Source organism: Dromaius novaehollandiae, chromosome 3, assembly GCF_036370855.1.
Source record: "Dromaius novaehollandiae isolate bDroNov1 chromosome 3, bDroNov1.hap1, whole genome shotgun sequence".
Taxonomy (NCBI): Eukaryota; Metazoa; Chordata; class Aves; order Casuariiformes; family Dromaiidae; genus Dromaius; species Dromaius novaehollandiae.
In genome coordinates, this window is record NC_088100.1 from 10,565,974 (window position 1) to 10,593,362 (window position 27,389).

Consider the following 27,389-nt stretch of genomic DNA (forward strand, 5'->3'; position numbering starts at 1 on the left):
TACAGAGAAAATACTGTACAAAGATCAAACAGAAAAAAAAGCATGTATACTTTCCCATGAAAGACAACACATGGTCCTTGCAGAAGGAAATGCTTCATTTCTTTCCCATACATCAGAACTAGTCCTTTACCTCAGCATTATGTTCATCTGCAGTCAAAGTGAATGGTGCTGGAGCTGCAGGACTGGGCTGACCCATGTTTTTATAACCCATTTTAATCCTATAGAACATAGAAAGCAAACATCTATAAAGCAACTGTGCCCTTAACACCACTCTGTAAAATAGCCGGTTTAATCTAAATTGCTGTTAGACAGACACTTACATAACTTCATTCAGATTACAGTTAAACTTGCTAAAGTATCTTCCCCATCACTGCAGTCATTGAAAAACAGTGAAATTACTTTTTAATGAGACAATAGCATTGAAAACACCCCCACACCATGTATTCTTAACAATGCACACATGCACATCCTTGTCCCACGTGCTACCACACTCTGTCCATTTCCAGGACAAACTCCCATGTGCCCACTATCCGCAGAAATAAAACCTACTTTTACTTCATCCATAGATTTACAATTGGCAAAATACACTCCCAATGCCTAAGATGCGCAATATGTCCCCACCTCTGAAACACATGTAGGTCCATCATTTTTTGGAAGCAATGCTAAATATTTTACATTTGCACTCATTTTCTGAAAGTTAATTTCAGCTATGTCCCTCCTATGAAAATAGGACCCACTTGAATTTTCTTCCATGGAACCACTCTCTCTTTCTACTCTTCTTTCTGTATGCAATTATGCTAGTAATTGCCTAAGCAATCTGTGATTGCATTGGTGGGGAATGCATTTGAGCACCCTTTACTGTAAGTTAACTTTGTTTTTAAAAAGGGAATTGCTCTTCTTCTTCTTTATAAGAAGTTCCTCTTTGCACTGTTCAGGAGCATCATGAAACCCTTCTTTCCTACCACTTATATTGTCCTATTTATCTTCTGCAATGTTTCACATGAACATTTCCCTTTCAGTCCATAAGGCCCCATCTCATTTCTTCACCCCCACCTCACACAACCTAGTCAGTACTTTTTAACCGGCCAGCTGCCTTAGTGTTGTTCAGCCTCCTCTTTGCGTCTTCCTCTATACAGCTACTATAATTATGTTTCCAGTGATCCCATTAGTAGACAGGGTGAGTACACTTTAGATCCTGCTATAAACTGAGCCCATTTGTACTAAATACATTTATGAATCACATAAGATATTATTTTCCCTTCCTTTCAGCCTTATTCTCAGGTAGAATGTGTGCATTGATAACTTTCCCACATGGTGTGTATTTTTCACATATTCTTTGGGCTCATATAAGCTGTTTCTTTTTCAATGCATATGTAAAGTTAAACAGGCTTCAGTGGGTGACCAGCATGGGAAATATTAATTCCATTCCAAAATGTCAACGAGATCACACACTTTAACCCTGCCTGGAGTAGGAAGCAGAGAAAGCTTCACTGATGGGCTGCTCTTTCCCCGGCTCACCTCTCAGAGCAAGAGTGACCTAGGGCTGCCGCAGGCATGCAGACTTCTCTGACTCCTCAGGAGGTGATGCTGGCTGTTTCGGGGGTAGTGAAGGCAAGGAGAAAGAGCAAGGAAGGTCTCCAGAAGCCCAGACAGCCACCTCTCTTCCTGCTATAGCAGGGGAAAGCTGCTTCTTTTTTTTGATGAGACATAAAATCTGTGGAATGGGGTTTCTTTTCCCTTTATTCATTGAAAAAGTTTTTTTACATTTTGGCTTGCAATGTCAAACCTCAAATAAAGGCAAAATGTGGCACTTTTTTGAATGAGCAATACTAAATATATTAGGAACAACAATTCAGGAGGATTTTTTAATGTATTTTACCAATAAAAACAAAGGAGAGCAAAAGTCAAGCAAATGGACATTTTTTAACATTGATATACTTCTGGCTGTTTGCCAAGTTTAATAATCTAACCTCTGTTTAAATTAAAATATCCTGTCAGTTTTTAATACAAACCCTACATAAGCTGCAAATTCACAATATGTGTTAAGTCTAAAAAAATCATCATCTATCATTGCACTATTTCAGCAGTGGCAGCTGGCTGTTTTTAAAAGGTTCCTATGAACACAGATCTTAGTTTAAATGCAATATTATGTTATATTACTCACACTTGAACTGACCTTCATAAATATCAAATCCTTACAATTATAAGTCTTGACATTTAATACTTTCCTGCAGACTAAGCAGGACCATGTTACATTATAAGGTCACTTGTCATTTGCAGCTTTTAGAGAAACTTATCATTTTAATGAAGACACTAACTCAGACACATACAGTAATGAAACTGTGGACAAACATACTTCAGAGTGATGCAGGGGTGCATATCCTAACTGCAGCTCAGCCAATGCTCCGTACAGCACTGAAAGACTTTAAAAATGCCTTGCTAGTTCATTGCCCAACTGTATTAACAAGCAGCATATGCTTTGCGTTGTTACCATAGGAAATGACTTCTTAAGTGGTCCTAGTGAGCAGTGAAGGGTCTCCTTCCTGCTCTCCTGGGATGAGACTCGTAGGCTTCCCCAGCAGTCTGCTTTCCCCCAGGTAGAAGGTAAGGAAGCTGCTCTTGCTCACTTACACGTTCAGTAAAATAACCGGGCAAAATATTGGGAAGATCCAGCAATGTGTTGCACACATAAGCCTAAATCATCAGATGTAACTCGTTAAGTGCCTTACTGAGCCACCTGCACCCTAGCCTGGCAAGTTAGAGGCATCTCTAGCACAAATTCATCCAGCCAATGGTTGGATAAAAGATCTGAATAAAAAACTGAAAATTCTAGCAAAAATGAGGGCACAATTTGGTTCACTTCAACACACTGATGTTTCTTCTTACTTTGAAACAAACCCGTTGCAATGTCTGTAACATTCAGGTTCAGATAACAACAGAACAAAAATGAATGAAAGAGGGAAGTGTTTACCCTCTGGTGGGCTCCAGATCCTGTCCCTGAAGATCTTAATATAAACTCAGGACCAGGTTTCTGATCCTGTATCTGTATTTTCTTTTTGGATTTGTGGGAGAAAACCGAGCAATACCCACAAGAAGTATGTATAGGTAATGTTATAGGTGATAACGAAAATATCAGATCCACAGACACAGATGTCCAAGACACTGGAACTGTAAATGTCATGTCATACTGGGCTAGAAGGTGCCCTTCCACAGCAGAGATTATAAACTTTGCGAAGCTTTCTGCTATCCACCTGCTTTTTTTATTGATCAGCTTCCAAACAATATTAAGCTACATTCAGGGGCAAAAAGACCCAAAACAACTACAAAAAGCACCCAGCCACTAAATAAATATATGGTACAAGAAAAGAGAGAAAGAGGGAAATGACCTGAAAGAAAGGAATAAGAGATCAGTATCTTTCAAACCATGTTATTCGTTTTCCAGACTTTCAGCTATCACCAATAACAAGAGTGGAATGGTTAACAAAACAGAGTATAAAGATATCAGAGGTGTGTCTCCCACATAAAAGTGATACCATTTTTTCTACATTAACAGGGCTTGTATGCTAGTAGGACTTCTAGATGTGCTTAAATTGGTGATAGAAGAGCTCATATCTGTCCAGAAACAGAGACACGTCAATGTGCAGACGTGATAATTCTTTCCTACGGTGATCAAAGTGATGATCATTAACATTTGAATAATGCAGTCCACCCAGTCCAAAAGATAGTTTTGGTAATGGCTTAGGCCCCGTGTATATCCCACTGACTTTATGAACACAACTGACTGCCTAGGGAAGGATCCTAGTCACCCTGGGTCACCCTAAAGTCAATGGAGAGAAAGAAGTGCCTCTACGCTACTTCTATACACGGAGCCAGGACATGAACATGGGCACTGCAGCACAAATTATTATATTGCTTGTCTGTGGAGCATTTCTGACCCAGATCAATTTGCACTCTCCACTCTCCAGCCATATTTTGGGAATTGTCACAAGCCAAAGACCTTTTGCAATGGGCAGTTTGGACATGGCCATCCTATGTTGGAGAGTAAGAGAGTTTAATAATATGGATATTATCAAAGAGTGCCAGCTGGCCTAAAGGCCAAAGAGCAATCCTTGGCATTTTTTAGTTTGCTGGTATATATAGCCCTAGAGGGCAGTTCAGATGGGAGGCCTGCTGAATTGTCCCCTAGAATTGTCTAATCCTCTATCAGAGATACCTACATGGATCATTATTCCAACTGAAGAGCTTCAGATAAGTGATATAAGAATGCCACTAATAAACAACCCAAATAAGGTCTATGATAAGGCCTAATATACCTGGTGGCCGGCATCTTCCAGAATTGGAACAGATAACCAGGAGGATTTCCAGCATTGAATCTGTTTCACAGCATCATCTAACTGCAATCCTGAAACAGACAAGAGACATAATCTCAGGGAACATCTTTTCTTTCAGTGTTTTTTATCTTCCCACTTAAAGAGGTGCCTTTTGTGAATCCCACTCTGAGCTGCCTGCCACTCACCTTCACATAGTTCAGGAACTCTGGCACACACCCCAGTATTTTGAATATACTGCTCCAGGAATATTCCCAGTAATGAATATAACTTTGAAGTATCGCAGCACAGGGTTCTGTAAGGATCTGGATCTGGCCTTAAGTGTCCAACAGCAAGAAATCAAGTAGGGACAATCTACGACCTGAGGCCATGACTTGACCAAAGTCCCAATAGGGAGAACTGACTGACTCCTTTCTAATGGTCTTCCTTTCACATGAATATGAGGTAATTGAACTGACTGGGTAGAAAGTAGGTCCATGTCACTACACTCACCTAAACCTCCAGAGGAAACTACTCAGAAAAGGAAGAGGGAGCACGTTGTCTTTTCTTCAAGGATGACATAGCACTGAAGAAAGGGTGCATTGACTGGGAAAGCCCTAGGTGTTCATGGTTACAATGTTGTCCCTCAACACTTCACTCTTAATGATATACAAAGCATGATCCAGCCCTCAGGGTGCTGTACCGTGATGTTTTTCAATAATGAGGAGAGATTGTGAGCTTCAGTTGCTACAGGTGATTGATAACTGAGTAATATTATACTGCTGCCAATAAAGCAAGCAAGTCCTGTGTCTGAAACAGTTTTCAAATGAAAGTATATATGGCCACTTAATCAGGAAACCACTTCCAGAAATGCTGGATATGTATTAAATTATGAATGTTTTATGTTGCACATTAAAAAAATATTGTCATTCCAAGTAAAAAATGGTATGATCTTCAGGTACTCACCAACTTCTAAATGGAGGTAACCCATATCATTTATATGAAGAATAACAGTGTGTTGAAACAAAAAAAGACAGACAGACTGATGGAGCAGTGTTTACTGGAGTATTTGTTACAACAAGGCTCAGGTTCTCATTCTCCTCTTCTAGTTATATCTCCCAAAAATTTGAAAAGACCCACTAAAACCTCAGCTCAGAAGAAAACCAACCAAAATAGTCAAAGGAACGGAAACAATATGTCTGGAATAATTGCACATTATCGGTTCTAACGCAGCCTTTCTGATAACTGTTTAGCTTAATTCCATTTTGTACACTCATACAATATTATTTATATGTGAAGGTGTGAGTTTTGTGCAAATGAGGTAATTCAGCGTTTATATTACTAAAACCAGCCATACTTTACCATCAGTATTTATGAGTATCTATGCATTGAGTCAGTCATGGAATCTGAATTATAAACAGACAATATATTGCTGTTCCCCTTCCCCTACACTAAAATGTGAGGAAAACATTTTGCTTCAGTGGAGGAGCCCAAGCAGGTTGAAGAAGAATAGAGAGCTCCAGGGAGAAGTGATAGATTGATTCTTCAAAATGAATTCAACAGAGAAACCAAAGACCAGGGAGGAGGAAGCAGAAGGGGTGTGAGGAAACAACAGTCATAAAATGCACATGACTCTCATCAGTAATACTGGTCTTTCTTTTCTTTTTTGTTTAACCATTAGACAAGGAAAAGCAACAATGAGCATGTAACTAACACTTCATGTTCCTTCAGCCTTTGCATGGGAGGCTCTCTAGCTCTGCCACTCCTAATAATAGCTATACATGTCCTCAGACTCTGAAAATGAATAAAATTTCTCCATTTGGCTACAAGTCTAATCCAAATATGTGGAGAACTAATGATAGTTGTATTTTGCCCAAAGTGGTGTTTTAAGGTAGTAAAGAATATACATACTTACAATTAGATTAGTCAATTGACAAAGCTTTCCATGTGCCTTTTTCCTTCAGAAAGTCTCAGGACATTCATTCACAAGAGTCTTTGCCTGGTAACCATAACCCTGAGTTACCTGATATGCCATCCATACGATAACAGAATGACACATATGTTTAAACCTAACTTTTTCTGGATCACAGTGCTACAAAATAGACTTTAAGCATGCTTAACCCTGTGTATCCTATCATCTCATCCTTTCCCCTTTAAGCAGTGATGCTGTGCGATGACGTGAGGTTTTGCATTTCCATTCACAGCAGAGGACTCCGCGGATTGCTCTGACTCGTGACCCTTACCCTTGCCACACATCCTCGCTTAGGAGCATGATCGCTTTGGACAGCCTGCTGTGCCCCACACTGGGATTTACAGTAGCACAGACTAAATATTATCCATTTAAACTTATACCTAGAGATCCCAAGCAAGCAAAGCTGGAGACATTTCCTTCCCAGCTCCTAATATCAGAATAAACTAACATGAACTTTATATACATATACTGTATTGCCGATCCCTCCTTTACAGGCTACCCTGGTGGCAGTGTTTTCTGTTTCTAATCGCCATGGCCTTTATGATACTGTACTTAATGAATTATGCTCCTCAGGAGGAGGTCAGTGAAAGAATTAAGCTAAAAACCCCTAACAGTGTTGTTGGCCAGGAGCCAGCTCTTTCGAGGCTGTGTTTCTGCATGAGGTCTACCACAGCTGGAGCGAAACGACTTGCAGGTGGCTCAGTGGGCAACAGATCACACAGTACTGCTCTGTCCGCCCCTCGACAGCAAGGAGGGAGTCACCTATGCCTGCCGTTGGTGGCTGAAAATGAGCAGGAAATGTCTGACAATCTTGATTAAGAACTCCCAAGCACTGAACTTTCCATAAGGAAAAGGCACACTCAGATCTCCCTGCTTTGACATTTTAACTTCCAATTTAAATACTGTTTGGGGTCCAAGAGAAAATGCTAACACTTCTCCTTAAGATGTTGGGCTGTGGGTGCCTTAATAAATATGATATGCACTCCAAAGACTGGGTAATAAAGTAGGTATGCTTGTTTTTTGCCCCCAAGTTTCATTCATAGAGAATTTATAGATTTTATTTTAAAAGTAGCTGAAACATACTAAGTAGTTTTCTGGGGTGCTTTTAAACTATTTATAATTTAGATGAACAGATCCATTTGCACAGTGGTAAATAACAGCAAACAACTTGCAGGGAGCAGAGAAGCCCAAAGACTGGGCTGAATAAAGTTAGGTTTTACTAACAACAGGCTTGGGTGATGCTTTGTCTTCATGGGAATCCCCCATTTGTCTGTTCAGCTTCACTTTCTTGCAGATATATCATTTGTGCCTTCAAAAACATAGATTCTAAATAGCTAAAGAAGTTGAGAAACAGAAGGCTTTTCCACACCTTGGTGGACAAAAAATACTGTTCATCTGCTGCAGAACTAGTTTGTGGCTTCTTAGCAAAAAAAAAGGCACAATTTGGAAACTGTGGCCTCCAAGGAAGAAGGGCTGGAGTGGCAACCCCATAACCTGGCTGGGGCCAGCAGGGCTTCAGCACTGTGAGCTATCAGGCAAAGGAGCAGCTCAGAAGGAGAGAGCTTAGGCAGCAATGCTCATAACAAATCCTTCCTCATGACTGTCTTTCCAGCAGGAGCCCCAAGTAGGTAGGCTCCAGCAGCCACCCACAGGGACCGCAGCAGCAAGCCTGCCTCTCCAAGGCCTCGGCATAAGCAGAAGTGGGCTGCGGAGCCATGGTCATCTGCCATTCCAGCTGTCCTGAACAACAGCCCATTTGCCTCAGCTTAGAGCTGGCTCTGGTCAACTGAAATGACAATACTTCAGGAAAAAATGTTCACGACTGGCTATGACAGGGCCTTTGACCTCCCATATCTAGATGTCACCACTGGGAAAACAAAAAGCCGGTTTCCCAGCTGACATTTCCTGAGAGGGAACGTGCATCTGAGGAGAAAGCAATGCTGTGATGATCACCTGGAAGCATCCTTACAGTCTTCGCAGCTACCCGTTTGCTTTTTCTTCAGGCTTAAAACTGAAATGGCTTTTTTGAAGCTGGCAAAGCCTGCAAACACAGGTTGTATTAACACTAACTGCATGACTGCAATATCGTTACGTGAAGGTGCATAGGATGGCACCAGAGATTTACATACGCTTGTCAAGTTAGCTGCTGCTTCCAGCAGCCCAGCCGTTTATCAGCTACCCCCAGTGGTAATTCTACCAGGTCCTAGAAATACTGGGGCTTGAAAATAGCAGAGCTAGTGATCAGAAAGCGGGTGCTTTTCTATAGGAAATACTAACTAGATTCCACTCTAGTCCTTGTCCTTCAAGTCTAGGCCTTGGTGCTGAGGGTCCTTAGTTTTGGTAGAAGTATAAGGTAAATTTTAAAATTTGTGATCAAAAAAGTATTGACAGTATGTTTTGCTGAGCCTTAACAAGCAAATTCTTTTCTGTGCTCTAATAACGGTGACTGAGGTCAGCATGGATGTCATGATCCAAAAAGGAAAAGCCTTACTGATTTCTACTATACTTTCCTACCTCTTAAAATGGCTGCTACTCTTCCCCAGAAAGTAAAAGGTGAATGGCTTGATCTGTGGCTTCATATTCCTTATCAGCCCTCCTTACTAATTACATTTATCAAATCAGGAAGGAGAAACAATAGCATCTGAGTAAGGTGACCAATCAGATAGTAAATAAACAAAAAAAGCCCCAGAAGTTAGGAAGAGAGATTACAGGTAGTTGTATGGGTTGATATTACTTCACTGAATGACTATGACTACCAAACAAACTTGCAGACAGCTAAGGCTGTGCACAAACAACTGGCTAAAAGTACATTAAAAAATTATATTCTTGGCCAAACTTTAACGAGAACCCTGTTATGGCTCCTGATTTACCCACCAAGTCTCACAGCTTCTGCAATAGATCCTCTTCTCCATTTCCTTCGGGCAAAGCCACGCAAATTCACAGGGACCCAACCCAAAGTTCCACACGTCCAAGAATTTTCTTACATTGTAGACATGCCAACACTATCTGGAGAGAGTCTCACAGTGCCAGAAGCAGCTAACAATAACAGGCGTATTCTTAATTATCTTCACACTCATCTCATCCTGCCTTACCTGTGGTATCTACGGACAGGAGAGGCTCTGGGATTGATGACTAGAAAGAGTCAGTGATGCAGTGTGTGCAGCAAAGAGTCCTCAGCTCTTCACAGCTGGTCTCTAATCCTCATTCCTGCACACTTGATCACTAAGTCTTAATTTATTGCATTTTAAACAAAAAATATATAATGAGTAACATACAAGCTCATACTCCTGGTAGCTCTCATTCCCTATAAATTCCCACTACACCTAGCAAACTGTGGCTTGATTTTCTGTGTTGCTAATTGGTGAGCTGCAGCCAAAGAAATTGGGAGCAGGTTTTTCATCTCTTGAATTTATTTACCACCATGGAAGGGGAAGGGGGCCATTCCTCTGGGAAGGGGGGAGAAACTGTAAGGATTACATTATTTTGACCTTACATTTGAGCTAACATCCAGCACGGTACTAAATCAATGACTTGGCACAGGAGACAGGATTAGCACGGATGGGTTACAAGCGGTTTGCAGGCCCACAGCTGTCCTGTAGCTACCAGTGGATGTCAGTAGAGGCACCACTTGCAAAAGAGCCAAATGGAAAGAGACAAAGGAAAGAAAACCCTCCAGGTTCCTTTAGTATATGCCGTGCACAATGCACATGTCCTCCAAAATGGCTAGCCTCTCCGAGTTAATGATTTAGGACTACTAGCAAGCAGTAGTATGTAAAGGATGTAGCAAAGCTGATCGGGCTGCCTGTAATTCTTCATGCTTTCACCCTTCAAACGCAGTATTTTTTCAGTTAATTTAAAAACAATGAACAAAGTCAGGAGGCCCATTGTTGGAATAGTGGTGACGCTGGACGACAGATTAAAAAGAAGCAAAACATATATCATCCGCTCCCTCTCCTCCAGCAGAGCAGCCACTGCTCCAGGAACACTTAAATGCAACAATAAAAAGCAAAGCTCTCTAATTATTGCTTTGCAGGGGTTGGACTGCAACCTTTTAGCAAAGCAAACAATCTGGACAAGCTAAGCACAGGGCTTTTTGGCTAAACTCTAACAGTTTTATCTAAAACAAACAAACAAACAAGCAAGCACACACAAATGGAAAGGATTTCCTTTGCTAAATTATAGCCAATCACCTTGTACAGCAAGGACTTGACCTCACTTCCCCAGCAAACATTCTTGGAAGTGGATTCACTGATAAGAGTGACTGAATTCCCCGTTCAGGGACAGATTCCAATGCCATCACTTGCGCTGAAAAATGCTGATCTTAACACGGGCAATGAGGTGCTACCCTAAGAAGAAAAGAAGCATTAGAGTTTGTTCACTGAAGTTTTAAGAGATTTTCTCCAAGAAAAGTGGTGGAAAAATCCTGTCACTGTGAGATTTCTCCTCAAAGTAAATGTGGACTTTTCAGGCCTTTTTATCCTGAAGTGAGGCAAAATAAGCTTATTTATCCTATGCACAGGAACCTGAAACTATACATCTACTGTTAGTAGATGAAAGTTCTCCTAGTCCCAGCTGATAGAAAGCACTATACTATGTCAAAAGGACTGATAATTCCTCTTAGTGTTATTCTAGCTTGGGTGGATGCTGCTTGGTCTCACATTTTCTGCTCTTCCAGTCTGCCTGGATTGTAAGTACAAATTATTACAGCTTATGTGGTCACTACAGCCAGTCAAGAGTTTCAAGAAAGTATTTTTTCATCGGAAAAATGGCAGTCTTCAAAACTGACATGTTTCATGGGAACATACAAGTTTTTACAGACTTCTGTTGGGAAAGGTTTCTCGGGTCCAGAATGGAATTTTTGGTCAAAACCACAGAGAAAGAGGGGGAAAGACTTACCTCATAATAGCAAATACCACGGTGATCATCTTTTCTCATAAATCAATCCTTTGTGGCTTCTAACTGTTTTTCAGCCTGGTTTCCTAAACAAACGAAAGTACCATGATTGCAATATTTGTCTGTTTATCTGTCAGTCTTCCCTTAAAAACATGTGAACCCATGGGCCAAATTTGGTCTTTATGGAGGTTACTCTTCACTCTGGAGTTTTGCAGAAATCAGGGGCTAAGTAGAGGAGAAAGATCCTGTTAGTCTGACCACTGTGGGAAAGGCTTCAGCATGAGAATGGGCATGTTTTCTTGCTGGCTGGGAAAAAGCCAGGCACAGACAGAGGCAGGGAATGGGAGGTGCTGCAAAGGTAATAGGTGGGGAGGTGATCACCGATCAAATGAAGGGAGAATCCAAGATAATTGCAATGGACAGGTGATGAACAGAGAGGGACACAATCCATCCATAAGAAACTTGGGCTCTATATTAGCTCTTCCCAGAGAATCCTGCATTATTTTTCTCCAGGTTATCAATATTTTCTTGACAAAGCTGTTCTCAGAACTGAATATAATATTCAGAGCAGCACTGAGGAGAAAACACAGAGAAGATCTATTCGTTTTCTCTTTTTTTGAGAAAACTAATTTTCTGTATCTTTCAGCACTGTTTCTTCACAGGCATCTCTACCTGCCTCAAGCACTGTCTATATTGTTTCTCCCCATGCCCTTTCACTTGTTTTTATATCATCACTATTCAAAATCTCAGTATATCTCAGGTGCCCTGAAAATGGTTCAGTTCTGCTTTTCTTGTTCCTTTGATTTCTTCTAATATGAGAAGAATGTCACATCTGAACTGTGCTCCCCCTCAGTTCTCTCCCTCATCCCCTTCTGTAGCTGCAAGAATACCAACACTGCAGATTAGGAGGCCCAAAGACACATCCGTCAGGTGCATGAGGGTGTTTTAGACAGTTGAGGTAGGGCTTAAAAGACCAGACAAGTCTCATTAGAGGAAAAAAGCAACAAGTTTTTTATTTAGCGTGAATGAAGAAGCTTCTGTGGAAAAACACTGGAAAAAGTAATTAAAACTGAGCAGATTTATTGCTCTGATGTAATCCAAACTTTTCTGATACCAGTTTAGCCACAGAAGATGGAGTTCAGCTTGGATTTACCCTCCGAGTATTTACAGATGTTATGAGCAGATTTTGCACACAGCCACAGGATCCTCATCAGGACCCAAACTTGCTTATTTAGAAGTGTGATTGAGGTGTATAGGCGTATTCAGAGAAACCCAAATAAACAGAAAATAGCTCTAGAGCCTACTCCCTACTAGTTCATCTGAAATTATTTTAGGATTGAAACAGGCCCTTTGCTTGTAGCTCTCAGCACAAGAGTGGGTGCATTGTCCCTCTTAACCAAATTACATTTTTCAAAGGGATGTGCATACCCGAAATAACAAGAAGAGAAAACCAGCGCTGTTCATAATGAGTTATTTTATAGGGTGTTTCCCATCTTTAGCTTCAGTGTTCTGGTAATTTAACACATGGAATAATACCAGCTAGTAATTTTGGCTTTCACTGTTGTTATTTTATGTCTTATGAGAAGTTAATTGCATGTTTAGACACAGTCAAAAAGAAGAAAAAAAATCACTGAGATATGAGGCAGATTCTTTTATATTGCAGCTTTCTATTTAACTAGCACCAGCCTGTGCTAGACCAAGCAGAACTGAAAACCAAAAAAAAAAGTGGACACAGCAGGTGTAACAGAGAGCTCAAAACACAAAAGGGTGCTATCATTTTATAATATGAGCTAGCCTTCCATAGCGACCTGCAAAGAATGTGGCCTTTGAAATAGCTTCACTAGAATTAGTAGCCTTTCAGGAAATATTACTATTGTTCTGGATTCCATTTGAAAATTTAATTTGCCCCCTGTTATTTTCAGGCAAATTCCAGCAGAGCTTTATTCTATGAAATCTGCGTAGGTGCAAAAGGAACACCGTCTTGGCTCAGGAAATTCATATGCCTTCATATGCAGAATGATCTATTTATTATGTGTCTTTTGCTCAGGAAGAGGGAGCTTTTGCAGATATAATACACATTTAGGTGTGTGTGTTATATATTGAAATCACATGCATTCTGTTACTACATTGTATAATACTATGAAATGCCTAATGAGCTAGTAAGCCTTGAAATGTGAAACTTCAAAGTTCAGGCTTAAAAACACACGTAATACCAACACTGCAGTATAGAAAAAAAAATCACATGATGCAGCTTTCATATAGACAGCGTGTCAAAAAACCAATTGCCTACTGACTAGAATTTAGCTTTTAATTCTGAATGAATTTGCTTTGAGGAGTTTAAATAGGTACCTCTGAGCTAACTTCATTTGTGGCTAAGACATAGTTAGCCAGACGTGATGTAGGCATGGCTCAGTGTCCTTCCAAATTTATGCCAGAAAGTAGAGAGCCTGGCTGGCAATTGGTCTGTCAATCAAAGTCAGTATGGCAATCAAAAAGTGTGGCTGACCTGCAGAGACCTGCTCAAGCTCGTTTCGGTAGCTGCTAGTCTGGGCAGGAGGGCTGCCGTGGCTGCCCTCGCTGCCGGGAAGCCAGGGAGCGCGGGGCCGTGTCAGCCCTCCAGCACATCCCCCCCAAGCCGGGATCACACCCCCAACTTGCAGTGAGGACCCAGCCGGGGCTTCAAAACCAGCCGTTGTATCTGATTTAAGAGAGCGGCTTATGCGTGCGCTGCTAATTTGCAGCGGGTGCGGTTGCAGATGACACGTTCTTTCACTTGACTCAGATTTTCCCCAATCTTAAAGGGAAAAAAACCCAAACTTGATCTGCAACTCATTAGCAGCCATCTGTTAAAGACTGTTTATTTAGCTTATGAAGCTGACCTGTTTTAATAAAATGAAAAATGTATGATGTATGTTAAACACATAGGATACAATTTGGGAAATAAATTAATAAACTGCTATATCTCTGTACTGAAGGATGCTACTGTTCAATTAAATATGTCCCTAAAAATGATGAGCATCTGGATCATCTGTGTAATTCTGAATCTTACTATATTACTTCAAAAATATAAGACCGATTCTGGATTGAATTCTGATGAGATCAGTTAAACAGTCAGATTTGTCACTACAGCTAAAATTAAAGGTGATTGATAGCATCTTCCATTTAGCCTGTTTTGATACAATATTTATTGTTCATTTCTTTTCTCCAGAGAAATATTCAGCAAACATCGCTTTGTTCAAAGTTATTATGTAATCTTAATTAGTGGATTTTTATTTCAGTGTCATACTGACTTACCTTTTTGCTAATAACCTTCAAAAGGAAATGCAAAAAAGAGTCTGTTCTAGCCATCTGTGTAACTCTTCCAGTTACGAGTGGCTACCCAAAGTCATGTTGTGTTATGTCATAAGGCCGCGTCTGGCAAGATGTAACAAAATATGGCAGAACACAACACATGTCAGAAATCCAGGAGCTGAAATACACATTTCTGAAAAAAGAAATACCAGTTCCCTCTAAAACCATTCCAAGTATCAAATATGCGACCAACTAGTTACCACCTAATTTGGAAAGGAACATATACCACTTCCTTCCCTTTCTATACAATTAGCGGGTGAGAAGGGGCTGTCAGGAGGAGAAGAAAAATGTGAAACTAAGGGCAAGAAAGTCTGCAAGAGTTTCCTACATGGCCTTCACTTTGTTTTGGGTTTTGCTTTTGTTTTTTTTCCTTTTTCCTCTGACTAGATAAATTAATAGAGCATGGCATTTTTTTTTTTCTGTGAAAAATGTAGGTCCAGAGAGACTGGACATTTTATGAATGCTGCTCTATTTCAACAAATTGTTCATTAACAAAAAAGAACGGGAAAATACCCAGATGTTGAAAGATTTCTGGTTTCCCATTTGAAGTGACTTTTAGTTTTGAAATGTATTTCAAATGTATTTTTTCAAATGTCAAAATGTTAAATGTGCTAGAAGTCAAAACAATTAATTTTCAGTGAAACAAAGCATCTTTTGATTCAAAATATTTTCAAATTTTCTGTCTGAATAAAAATCAAAATAATTTAAACTGCCCTCACTCAAAATTATTTCCCTTACATGTTTTCTGACGTGCCAAGCTAAAAAAAATCTACTATTTTCACAGCAATGTACTAACATATGCATTAATCTATCTAGCTTTTTGTTGGATGGCTGTCAGGAGAAGCAGGTGGAAACTCAAACTCAGTCTCTAAATGAAAGAAAACTGAGGTAGAGGTTAACCAATAATCTTTGGCAGATAACGTACACAAACTTTGGGAAGTTTTCTCAAAAAAGCTCGTTAGAATTATAGATAGCAATGATTGATAGAAAAAAGCAGAGCACTAAAGCAGAAGTAAGAACTTCTCTTTATGATTTGATCAGAAATAAAACAAAATGCAACATGTTATAAAGCATCGTCTGTGTGTCTTAACTACACCCCAATTTTAACTTCTGCTATAAAGTCTGACTGTAGCACAAGCACAGGGCAAGTTTCCAGACACCTGGGGAACCGTGCCTAGCCCTGCTCCCTTTCTCTTGTAATGAGGTCATTATTCACTCGTCGCTACAATAATACTGCTATAATTGCAACAGAAGTAAGACTTAAAGCTTGTATAATCAAGGTGGACAAAACCCAAAAGGTAATTTTTAATAACTTGTCTTTTCTTTTTCTTCACTGGATAGAGAAGATATTTACAGGTTTAGCCACAGTTAAGTCTCCTGCCTAAAGATGACTCCTGCAATTTGTCAAAACTATAAGGAATTCTTAATAGTGAAGATACCTCTTTCTGGTATTTGGGTATTTGATCAATTTTCATTCTGAGGTCTGTGGCAGAACATGTACGGTGTGTGCATGTACAGCCTAGTTGTAGCAAGTTTGATAATAAGAAGTCCATCTATCAGCAGTTTTCAGGACCAACTTCCCACTGATTTTGGGATCCATGCTAACCTTAGGACATGTCTTTCTTATGCAATAGGCTGCAAGACAGAAATCTCCCAGACTCGGGGATAAGCCCTGTGTCTCAGAGGCAGGAATTGCACACAGCTCTAATACCCTCTAATACCCTGCTGCTGGATCTGATCTGCTTGGTTTGCCTGGGGCTATGTATGATGCACACACAGCAGATGGCATAGGTGCTAGCTTGGGCGTCTGCACATTGCTCCAGTGTCCTTATACATGCCCCATGTGAGACAACTTCAGTTCTTACGTCTGAGCTTCCTCTTCCTGTGGACTTTGCTCCTGGTCAGAAAAGAGCACCCTTTTTCTCTGTGTGCCCATAGCGTTTGCTGCAGAGACAAAGAAGTTAATACTGATCCCGAATGCTTCATGTGTGCAGCCCACTTCCACCATGTGGGCATACTAACCCCATCCCCAAAGGAGTGGGGCTGTATCAGTGCTGCCCTCTGTGCCAGCTCCCTCTCAGCCATGTACATAAGCTCACTTGTAGCACCAGGAGGTTATGGTGAGGCTGCTTCCAGTTGGCCTGAGTCCTAGCAACGCCAGATACCATGTAACACTTTGGCAGTAGGGACATCCCAGCTCCAGTCCTCAGAAATGTTCCTTGACACTGATTAATTTCCTAGTACAGACATAGCCAGGGAGTTCAATGTGCTACAGTTTTGCTGCACTTGCACAGGCAGCCTAACACATCTAATCCATTAGACAAATGTGGAGTGAATTTGTACCTCTGCAGTGGCCATTTGCTCAGGATATCTGAGTAGAGGGCAGTTTCACTGGAGCTATTGCAGCTTCTCCAACAAGCTTGGCAATTGCCTGGAATTCCTAGACTAACGTCCAAAAAAGCAGCAGGACTCTAGATGATGCATAAAGATTTTCTGCCAAATATGGTGGAGTTGGCACCTACGACTTTGGCTCAGTACTGCAGTTCTCACTGTGAAGATCAGTGATTATTGCTGTAGTAAGCAGTTCTTAAGTGAGGCACCTGATATCTGTTGTTGCAAGAGCAGGAGTGCCAAAGGAACATAAGATGGGGAAGCTACTAGAAAACTAACCCTTGGGCCTCACCATTCAACTTGCCTCAGATTTTATTATCCTTATAAAAAAATCTCTGAGTTGATTCCTCAAGAAATAATACACAGAGAGAGATTTCTTAGTGGATTGCTTATTGGGTGAGATTAAAAAAGTTGCCAAAAGCATCCAGATTTCTGAGCCCCATGTATAAGAACTACAGATGAGTCTTCAAAACGTGATACTAGCCCGTTTGTAATAGCACAACACTGCTTGCTCTCCAAAGGAAGACAGCACCATGTGGGCAGTTCATAACTCATTGATGCCAGCAAGACTGAAGAGGCCTTCATTAAAGCCTATGTCTTTTTAAATAACAGAAGTGGGCACCCATTTACATAAACATATGATAGGTAGGTCAGTTATGGCAAGTGTGCTTGTAATTTCTCTAAGTTATATTAATGTTAAGAGAAGAAGGATGAGGAAGGCAATGTAATGTTCATCAACAGCTAAGTTCTTCTGCAAGTAGAACAGAAACATTAACTGGTCAGTTTGAAACTCGGCAAGTAATCAGAGAACCTTTGTCCTTGAATGTGTGTGCTGTGCTTTTGTGTAAATATACCTTAGTGAAATATTTTATACATGATTCATGGTATAGTGAGTGGCCACATATTCTTCAGTTAATATAGCTACAGCTAGAGCATCAGACTTGGAGAAAAGGGTAAAAATGTCTATGTGGTAAAAAAAAATGGTTGTTAAAACTGGGGGTTGGATCTCCTAGGATGATCCCAAAGAATGTCTCCTTCTGAAGCAAAGAAGGTCACATCCTGCAGTCAAGTAAAAGTTCAGAATGATGTGACTTGTGGCATATGCAACTATTATTCCCTGGCCCTATTCAGAAGTCTTTAAAGAATGTTTCCATTACTAAATGGGGAACAGAAGTTCACAAATGTAGGTCTGTCTCAGGCTTACCAGCAGATGGGATAGGAACCGGGGTCTTGATAAACATCACTGGCAACATGTGTGAGGTTGTTTTCTGGAATAGCAGCACATGGCTGGTGTACCAGCAACATCTCAATTTATAATAACCCAAGTATGCAAGAGATCAGTGGAGAGAGATTTTCATTCAAATGCAAGCGAGAAAATACACTTGAGAGGCCTGGAATTGGCAGTGAAATAGCTAGCAAAATGTGGAAAAGGTAAGAAAAAGGACAAATAAAACTTCTTCCAGCCACAAGCAACTGACTGGGCCATGAAAGTGATGTGTGAGACTAAAAACTACTTCCAGAGAAAGATAGCTTATGACAAAAAACACTGTGCCAAAAAATACATTGACAAAGATTCTTGTTAGATATTGTGAAGTATTACACTGTGCTTTTCTCTGATTTATCTACATCAATAAAGCCAATGACAAAAAAGTTACCTGGACAGTTTGGGACTGAAAACTGAGACATGCTATTTAATGAAACTAAGAAGTTACAGAGATTTGAAAAAAAAGATTTACATTTCCCCTTCTTTCCCCTTTGTTCATGATGCTTCAGCTGTAGGTATAGATGCTTCTCACCTAAAATAATAATGGAACAAAGAAGCTAATTGCTTCCACTTTCATGAAACACATGAAACAAGACTCACCCCCTGACTGTTTTATTTTGGAATGAGGACATTCCATGAATCTTTACATTGGAAGGAGCTGTTCTGATTGCAGACCACAAACCTCTTGTTAAAATTCTTGGAGCAGAAACTGATTATCTGGCTGATACATTGCAGAAGTAGACATTAAGGCAAACTTCTTATCATCATGATATCATGGCTAAGGTATCTGAGAAACAAAGTAAAGTTGTGCTTTTCCTGTTGACTATTAGAGATGAAAAGCTTGCCTCAAAGAAGCCTTTCCCCATAATCCTCCCACCTCCCTCCCCTTTTGGGGAAGTGGAACCATGTACCTTACAGTTAGTCACAGTGGAAATGGAAAAAGTCTATCAGCATGATTTCCTGCTGCCCTGAAGCTTGTGTAGGCTTTAAAATTTGGGCAAAGTAGGTGAGAAGTGTTGCCATCTGGACTGGCAGTTTTTACGCTCACTTTGTACGGGTGCGAATGGTTACAAGGTGTTGGGCAGTGAAGAAGCAGGCATTGCCAGTTCAGAAAGATTTAAGAATCTGTGTAGAAATTGGTCAAGGCATCCTGCTCACCAGCAGGCTCACGGTGAACTCAGGCAGAGCCACTGCTGCACTATCTCCTCCCGGATGTTCTGGTAAATAGGTAGGAGCAGAGCAGGGACAAACACAGAAGTCAGTGAATCCTCAGTGTGCTTCCCATAGGGCCCACCTTGGTACCAGTTTTTCCACCTGAATGGAAACTTCTGTGACCAGCTAATACTTGCACTTACTGTCCTCTTCCCAGGTGCTTTAACTGATCACAAGGAATACGTCTAAGACCACACTGTCACTAGGAAGAGCAGTGAGCTTTTCTCTAATTAAGTGGCATGTGGCAAAATCCAGAGAAAGACAAATCATTGCCACTCTCAGGTGAGTTAGCTGGTTGTATTCGACATTACAGTAGAGTCAAGACTTCAACATGGCCTGATAAATGATGTTAAAACTACATGTTTCTTTGTTTTCACTTGTATTCTACTTGTAGTCTGGTGTTTCGCCCTCACAATAAAGCCTGGAGTGAACTGTTTGTTCTCTGTGATCAAAAGTCACCAGCGTACATAGGTGCCTACAACATTTGCACTGAAATTTGGAGCCTGCACAGATGCTCTGTAACCCTGGCAATGCTCAGCGGTGCTGCTTTTCCGTTTGCCTAGTATTCAGCTTCTGCACCTGCCCAGGAAGGGCCTTGAACCAACAGAGTAAACACATATGTGACTCTCTCACACCTCTCCTCAAATGGCTTTCATAAATCAGGTATTTATTTGCCAGTGAGACTTACCTGCAGTGTTTAATCCAGAAGGATCGATATGGTTGTATCTATACTAGTTCTTTAAACAGCACGAGGGCATAGGCATGGCTCTCAATTAGCTATACTGTGAATTTATTAGAGCAGTCCCTGGCACACGTTTTGCCCAGGCCAACCAGCCTTCTCCCAAATTCCTGGGCACAGTCAGGAAGTTAGCAGAAGCCAAGAAATATTCCCAACAGACAGTTTGCATTTGACCATCCTGTTTAATATGAGGACATGGCAAGACTATGCCAGCTGGCCTGCAGGCCAATGAGCTGGTCCTAGCACTGTTAAATTTACAAGCTGAGATGTAAGCTCAGAGCTCACCTACAAGACAGGAATCCAGTCAAAATATTGCACATCAAAACTTTTCTTTAAAGAACAGAGTGGAAGAACTCCTCTGCTCCTACGCAAATGCTCAGTGGCAAAAGCTCACATTCAGAGTATGGGAAATCTGGGCAAATTCCCTGTTTACTAAGCTTTCAACTAATTTAGGGCAGTCACTTCTTCACATCACATTTCCTCTCCAGTGAGTGAAGAAAAAATCAAAGTATAGTTAGACTTTGAGAGCCACTAACTGGGTGTCAGTACCTCCTCACATGCTCACATTTCCATGCACGAGGCACTAAAGAAAGTCAACACACAGATCCTCAGAGGACTGGAATGCAGGACTCACTCATATGTGACTGTAAGGGATCGTGCTCACTTATGATCCTTCTCAGCATGAGAAGGTTTGATGTTCTGTATGCAAAGTAGCACAAATTAAACCATCCCCACTGCAGAATTGCCCAGCACATCATTTTTTTAAGTCACTTTTCAGGGGAGGAGGAGCATGGATGTGAATTCCCTCAGATCTCCACACTGCAGTGGTCTGCACTATGCACACATCTTTGTCTCCAGAACAAAAAGAGAGCTATTCTAATCTTTTACCAAAAAAAAAAAAAAAAAAAAAAAAAAAAAAAAAAAAGGACAACCAAAGCACAGATCCTGAAGGAAAGGATTTCTGTTACTAATTTCAGAAACATCCAGGTGTTCAGCATTTGACAAGCAAAGGCAGCTCAGAGTGCTGCATACAGGTGTCCTTATTGCCCTGTACCCACCTTCCCTAGGCAGGGTGCTCAGTTACCTTCCCAAAGCCATCGAACCTATACAGGAGGCCAGGCTCCTGTAAGTGAGTTAAAGATAGTGCTTTTGTGTACCTTAGGCCAAGATTTCTCTGAGATGTAGTCTTTTCTGCAAACACTGCCTATAAGCTCATTTGGGTACTTTGCGGGTCCACATATTGCCATAATGCATTCTTTAAAAAATGACAGTCCTAGTCTTTTCTCATTTATGTGAGTATAAAGCCAGTGCAATTCTATGGAAGCCATTAAAACAAAAACATACATAAACAAAGGTAAAATTAGGCCCTGCATTTGTTGGTTACAATTCTTATACATGACAAATGATTCTGGCAGTCTTATTTTGGAAGTACCTATCTTGAAACAGCTTTTCAAACTGCAGTGCTTAATACTGTCTAAAGACTGGTCTTCTGCAGGGCACCCAGAAGTGAAGTTGCCAGTGTTGCAAGTCACTCTTTAAAATTCTGGCCCTTTTTTCAAGGGATGTGTCAGTGTCTCAAACAGATGCAAAAGCAATGACCACTCAAATAGTTTGGTGTTTATGGATTCATCAATCAAAAAGAAGCACTTTGATCACCTGACATGATTCAAACAACATACTTGATATCTGATACCAGACCAAGATCATACAGATCTAATAAACTTTTGGCTCCTGCAAATATCTTTTAAAAAATAAAAAAGAGGATCAGTTATAGAGAAGTTGATTAATATGCACTCTGCTCAAACAGCCTTGAACATCTGTGTATTAAATTCATTTATTAAATTATACCAATCTGTATTTTAATGAGTAAAAGATACTTATTCTGCCATCCATCAAAATAAACTCAGGAAATACTTAACATTATAATCATTTTTCTTGTTTGAACATGAGTTATGAAATATGAATCCCACACTAAGAATGCTGTACTTGCCATTATGATCAAATATGTTTTTACAGGTGCACCAAATATTCTGTTTTCATTTCATTCTCAAACTGCTGAAAATATAAACCATGTTTTATATTTCTTAGGTAGGTAATATTGCCTTTTTCCCCCCACATGGCACCCATTATTAGTGAGTTATTACCATGTCTTTTTTCAAACACACACTACATATCCTAAAGTTGCTTAGTAATGAAAATACAGATTTATGTAACATCTAGTATCAAATAACATTTAGGGCACACTTTGGTATTGAAAGGTTTGGAGCACTAATAACTTTCAAGTGCATGTTAATATTGCCAGATAAGGTGTATACAGTCTGTCGGGTCAAGTTCAGCCTTTTACCACTTTGCCTTTTTTGCCTAAGGAAGGTTAACTTTTAGGCACAACAGCATTTAATATATGCATGCATTGAATTTTTGCTTCTTATTGTTCTGATAGCTGTGATTTTTATTTCCATTTTCTTTGCCTCCTTTTATTAAAAAAAAAAAAGAGAAAAATCCTGGCAGATAGACAACAAGCCCAGCTGGGATAGCAGGTGAGGTAAGCTATAGACTTCTTCCTAGTATCAATTTGACACCATATCAAACTCTAAGTACATTCATTTAAAAAATTCCTTCCTTCTTTTTGCACAGAGTGAATAGCTGGTTAAAGACAGAGCTTAGCGCTGGAAACCAGATTCACAAAGAAAATATTTGGGAGAGTGCGATGAAGAAAAGCAAGAGGCAGAGATTCTCAGCTGGTACTGAATCCACATGCCTCTGGCGACTTCAGCGGAGCTGCAGATCCAGTACCGAGATTTGGCACCTGGATTCTAATTTACAGATAAAATTCAGCATATTAGCAAGTGAGACTACAAAATTACTTTCAGTAAAGAAATGGGAACTTTTCCATTGATTTCAATGGAAATTTATGGTTCAAACCGTAAAAAAGCATCCCAGCAGTAGAGCCAGCACACTCTGAAAAGGGAGTCACATTCTGGAAAACAAATGTAACCACACATTAGTCCATTTTTTGTAAAACAATTGGATAGGGTAGGAAATCACTTGGCATTTTATTGGCAAAGGGGAAAACAATTCAACAAAGCCACCAATTCATACCACAAGTTAACGCCATGCCAAAACTACCGCTGAGGCAATATCAACCCTTTTCTTGGGTACATGGAAAACAGTTGATATGAGGAAAGAGGAAAAAGAATATAGGAAAACCTGCAAAAAGCAGTCCTATTGTGAGTGAAAGAGAGCAGTAGCTGTTATAGTTGCTTATGCCCAAAAATGGGCACTCGCAATGGTAGAATTTAACACTTCTAACTTAAGGAGAGAATTTAGAAATCTAATTTTCTTTAAGGAGTCCTCATTATTGCCACTGCATTTATGATTTTTAGTCACTGTTTTTCTACTTAATCCATATAATACCTAACACTTGAAATCTTCGCTTGTTGGGAAACCCACCTTTTCTTTCCTATACTGGTGTAGATCTAGGAAGTCAAGAAAAGCCATTGTGATCATGCAGTCTGAACTCTTAAAATGTACAGGCCAAAGGGCTTGAACAATAACTAGTATATAGTTTGCTTAACTTCTGTTTGTCCTGAATCTATCATTCTTAGAAAGACGTTCAGTCTTGTCTGAAGGACTCATGGTGATGCAGAGAACCTATCACACCCTAATCCGAGTAATTCCAAATATTAGTTATCTGCATTTCATAATTTCCACATTATTTTTAGGCATAACTAATCTATCATTGTATTCCAAATACTAGACTCCCTTATGATCACTTATGTACCTGTCCTCAATGATCAAAAAAAAGATCACATCTGGTAAAAGGACATAGCCACCACAATCTACCAGAAGCAGTTGGGAAGTCCTATCTATTGCATATCTACTTTAAAAAGTAGACAGATCCCTCCAGCTGGAGAAGCTCACCTCCTTTGTTGACTTTTCTATACTATACGGAATAAAATATGTGCATATGTACATGCATTAAAAACCCTCAAAGAGTAGTTTATTTAATCAGAGAAGGCATTTTTCCAGGCATAAAAGTCACATATGTCTTGACTTTATGATTTGAAAAATGCCTTTCTTGTGTTCTATGGATAGGTTCGAAATATTTGAAATATCACATTTATTGATCATTTGGGATGATCAACACAGATTCGTGTGTAAATTCAAATAAATTATTCATGGAAACTTCTCTCCATTTGACTCTAATGGATACATCAATAGGAAACATTCTAATATGAATCCAATCCTGTAATGACCTCCTATGATCATTCTGTGGAATGCTCCCTGCAACCCCATGGTCCCAACTGATTTTAGGAGAAATCCCTATCTATATATTCTATCTAATCAACCATTATCAAAACCAAACAGAACTTTAACAACTGAGATTCTTATAAATACTTAAAAAATACATATATAGAAAAACAAATCCATATTAAATAGCAACCCAAAAACTGACCCAAGATAACATTCAGCTAAATGCTGAACAAAGCTATGTCAGAAATCTTGAAGATGCTTTAAGTTAATTACTCAAGTCAGAGAGTTTTTGATAGTGTCCTTCACAGCAGGTTTCTCAATGTTTATCTCCAGCTTTGATAATTTTTTTTTCATGAACTGCCAGATATATACGAAATTAGCAATTATTTTATAACAAGCAGGAACCTCACGTGCCTCTATAGACTTGTGAAAGTTGGATTAGTTTGGCAATTTGTCTCCCTCAGTCCCCACCCTGATTCATAAACCAACCAGAATAAACATAACACTTCAGGATAAACCAGTAGAAGACTGAGTGAACTATTCTTGGACTGTTTCTTACCTGGCCAAAATCTGGAAATTCTCTGCCTGTTACTAAAGGGATTGTTCAACCTTCTGCCATCATAAGGAAAGGCAAGTGGAGGAAAGCTGTGCTTCTGAGTGTTGGTGGTTTTTCGTATGAAAAACTGGCAAAAGGATTATTTTTCTTTTACTCAGGCAGAAGTCAGATGGCTGCAGAAGATTTTTCATGGTAAGAATTTGTCAATTTAATTAATTTTTAAGACAATAAAATAAGAGGAGGAAATAGCAGCATGTTTATCAGTGTTCTACAGAAGTAGTAATTTCAGCAGCTACATGCAGAAGAATACCATCAGGCCAGAACTCATACACCAAAACACTCAGACACATTACTCTCACTCAAGAATGCAGCTAACAATCTTCAGAATCAAAAATGTGACTCTCTCATTGTAAACTGAACAGTGTGCATCCTTAATGATATTTTGATAGCATCATAAACCTGCATTTACTTGCCCTAACACTTTCAAACTCCTCCTTTCCCCCTTTTTCTTTTCCTCCATCCCTTTTGGTCTATCATGGGTATCTGTGAGACATTGTCCATTTTGGTATCTACTTGTCATGAAGTAAATATAAGTTTTGAGTATACAGAAAACACAAGCTAAGATTTTAAGTGAACGGCCTACTGCCAAACTATTACATACTTGGGGTTTCGTGGTTTTTTTTTTCTATTTTTCTTCCTTTTACTTTTTTTAATGTTTGAAGGTCCTATTTATTTCTTTATGAAAGACAGTTTAACTTCCCTATTCCCCAAAATACACTTTGCCAGATTTCCATTATTTGTGTACCTTTTTTCAACAGCTATGGCAGGCCTTCAGCAAGCAATATTTTACCAAAATTTTCTAAGCATTATACTAAATACCAATTTTTTAAAGCCTCTCTGAATACAAGTAATTAACACAAGGGTACTGCGAAAAGGAGAATCATGCTAAAATATAAATTCAACATAGGGCAGATATTCAGTTCAGAGTGAGGAAGACACCTAGCAAATAGTAATGCTTCAAAGACTTTGTTATGATAAAGGAATGGAAATTTACTGCAAGTTTAGAAAACTATGTATGTACCAAAAGGAATTTTATTTTTCCTTTTATCTCATGGAGTTTTCCAGGTCTTAGCTACCTTGGTCCTTGGAACTTACTGAAAAATTGGAGGGAGTTCATAGGAATGTAAGTAAATTGGCCTAGTTTTTAATAGTAGTTGATTTAAAATGAATGTGTGTACGTCAAAAGGTATAGAGCTTAGCAGAGAAGACATAACATCACATAAATATTTGAAAGTCCTAAGCACTGAAGTTGTAACACAATTATTTAGGAAGATACGAATAATTTGAGTGAAGGAGTAGGATGGAAGTAAGAGAGTAGGAATTCAGGCAAAATTAACTAAGAGACCTTATTTAAACATGGAATAGTTTACAAGAGAAATTATAGGAAACTTCAAGACTCAGAACATTTAAATAGGGCAGCTTAATCTATTCAAAGTTAATTTTTCAGAAAATTACTTCATTTTTGAAAGGGAATAAACTAGATCACTGGTATCCAACCATTCTGGCTGGGAAAGTCACATGTCTTCTGTCAGCAACATTGGGAGAGACATATGCCTTATCATACAACAAAATTTATTCCATGTTAAGTGTTTATATGTGTATAGGTCCAGCGCTCCCAGAAAGCAAAAGAGGTATTGCATAGCTGTGAATCATTCGAATCATGCATGTGTTACCACATACTTGGATCCTGCAATCATGCTGGTCTTGGAACCTGCAGGAACCTGCAACATAAGTGCACACAGAAGTCCCTGAGAGCTCCTAGCTGGCAATCAAAGATGGTATTTGGGGAGTGGGCTACTTCTACTACGAATGAATAGTCATGCAGACTATGCCTGGTTGCCTTTTTTCCAAAGGTAACTTAGGAGTATACATGTTTTGGTGGCAACCTCAACTTCTTCCTAGCTACCACTTTTTTCAAGAAATATCTTCGCACCACCTCTATGGACAGAAACATTGCTACTGCTGGAATAGATAATATGAAAATTTCCATTTTATTTGGGTTTGTTATGTCTATCATATTTTCATACATATAACTCACAGGCCTTATATTGTAATATCTGTCAGCTAATGAAGCCATTATCCCTTATTTCCTGTGTGCTGTCTTTTTTATTTACTACACAGAGAAAAGCAATTCCAAAACAGTAGACAGACACAGCAAAGATAATGCAACAGCAGAGAAGACAATCATAATTGATAGATATTATTTACCAATTTACCCTAACATTTTTTAAGTGAAATATCAACTGAAATTTTGTCATAGGGATAGCTGAAAATAGTCCCTTAAGACAAAAGAGTAAGAGGTTGTTTATAAGAGCTGGTTCTCAGCGGAGGTTTTGGGAAGGAAATAAGCATTCTTCACCAGTTGCACAGTATATTGCCTTAGGCAGAGT

General features: G+C 39.6%; 1 long non-coding RNA gene across 1 annotated transcript in view; it reads right to left on the minus strand.

The window, feature by feature from the left end:
• Positions 1 to 11,177: 11,177 nt before the first annotated feature.
• LOC112978694 (uncharacterized) overlaps positions 11,178 to 27,389 on the minus strand; it is a 69,597-nt gene continuing 53,385 nt past the window's right edge. The window contains exon 3 of the long non-coding RNA XR_010388718.1: positions 11,178 to 11,258. This is a non-coding gene — a long non-coding RNA (uncharacterized LOC112978694). The remainder of the gene's footprint in view (positions 11,259 to 27,389) is intronic.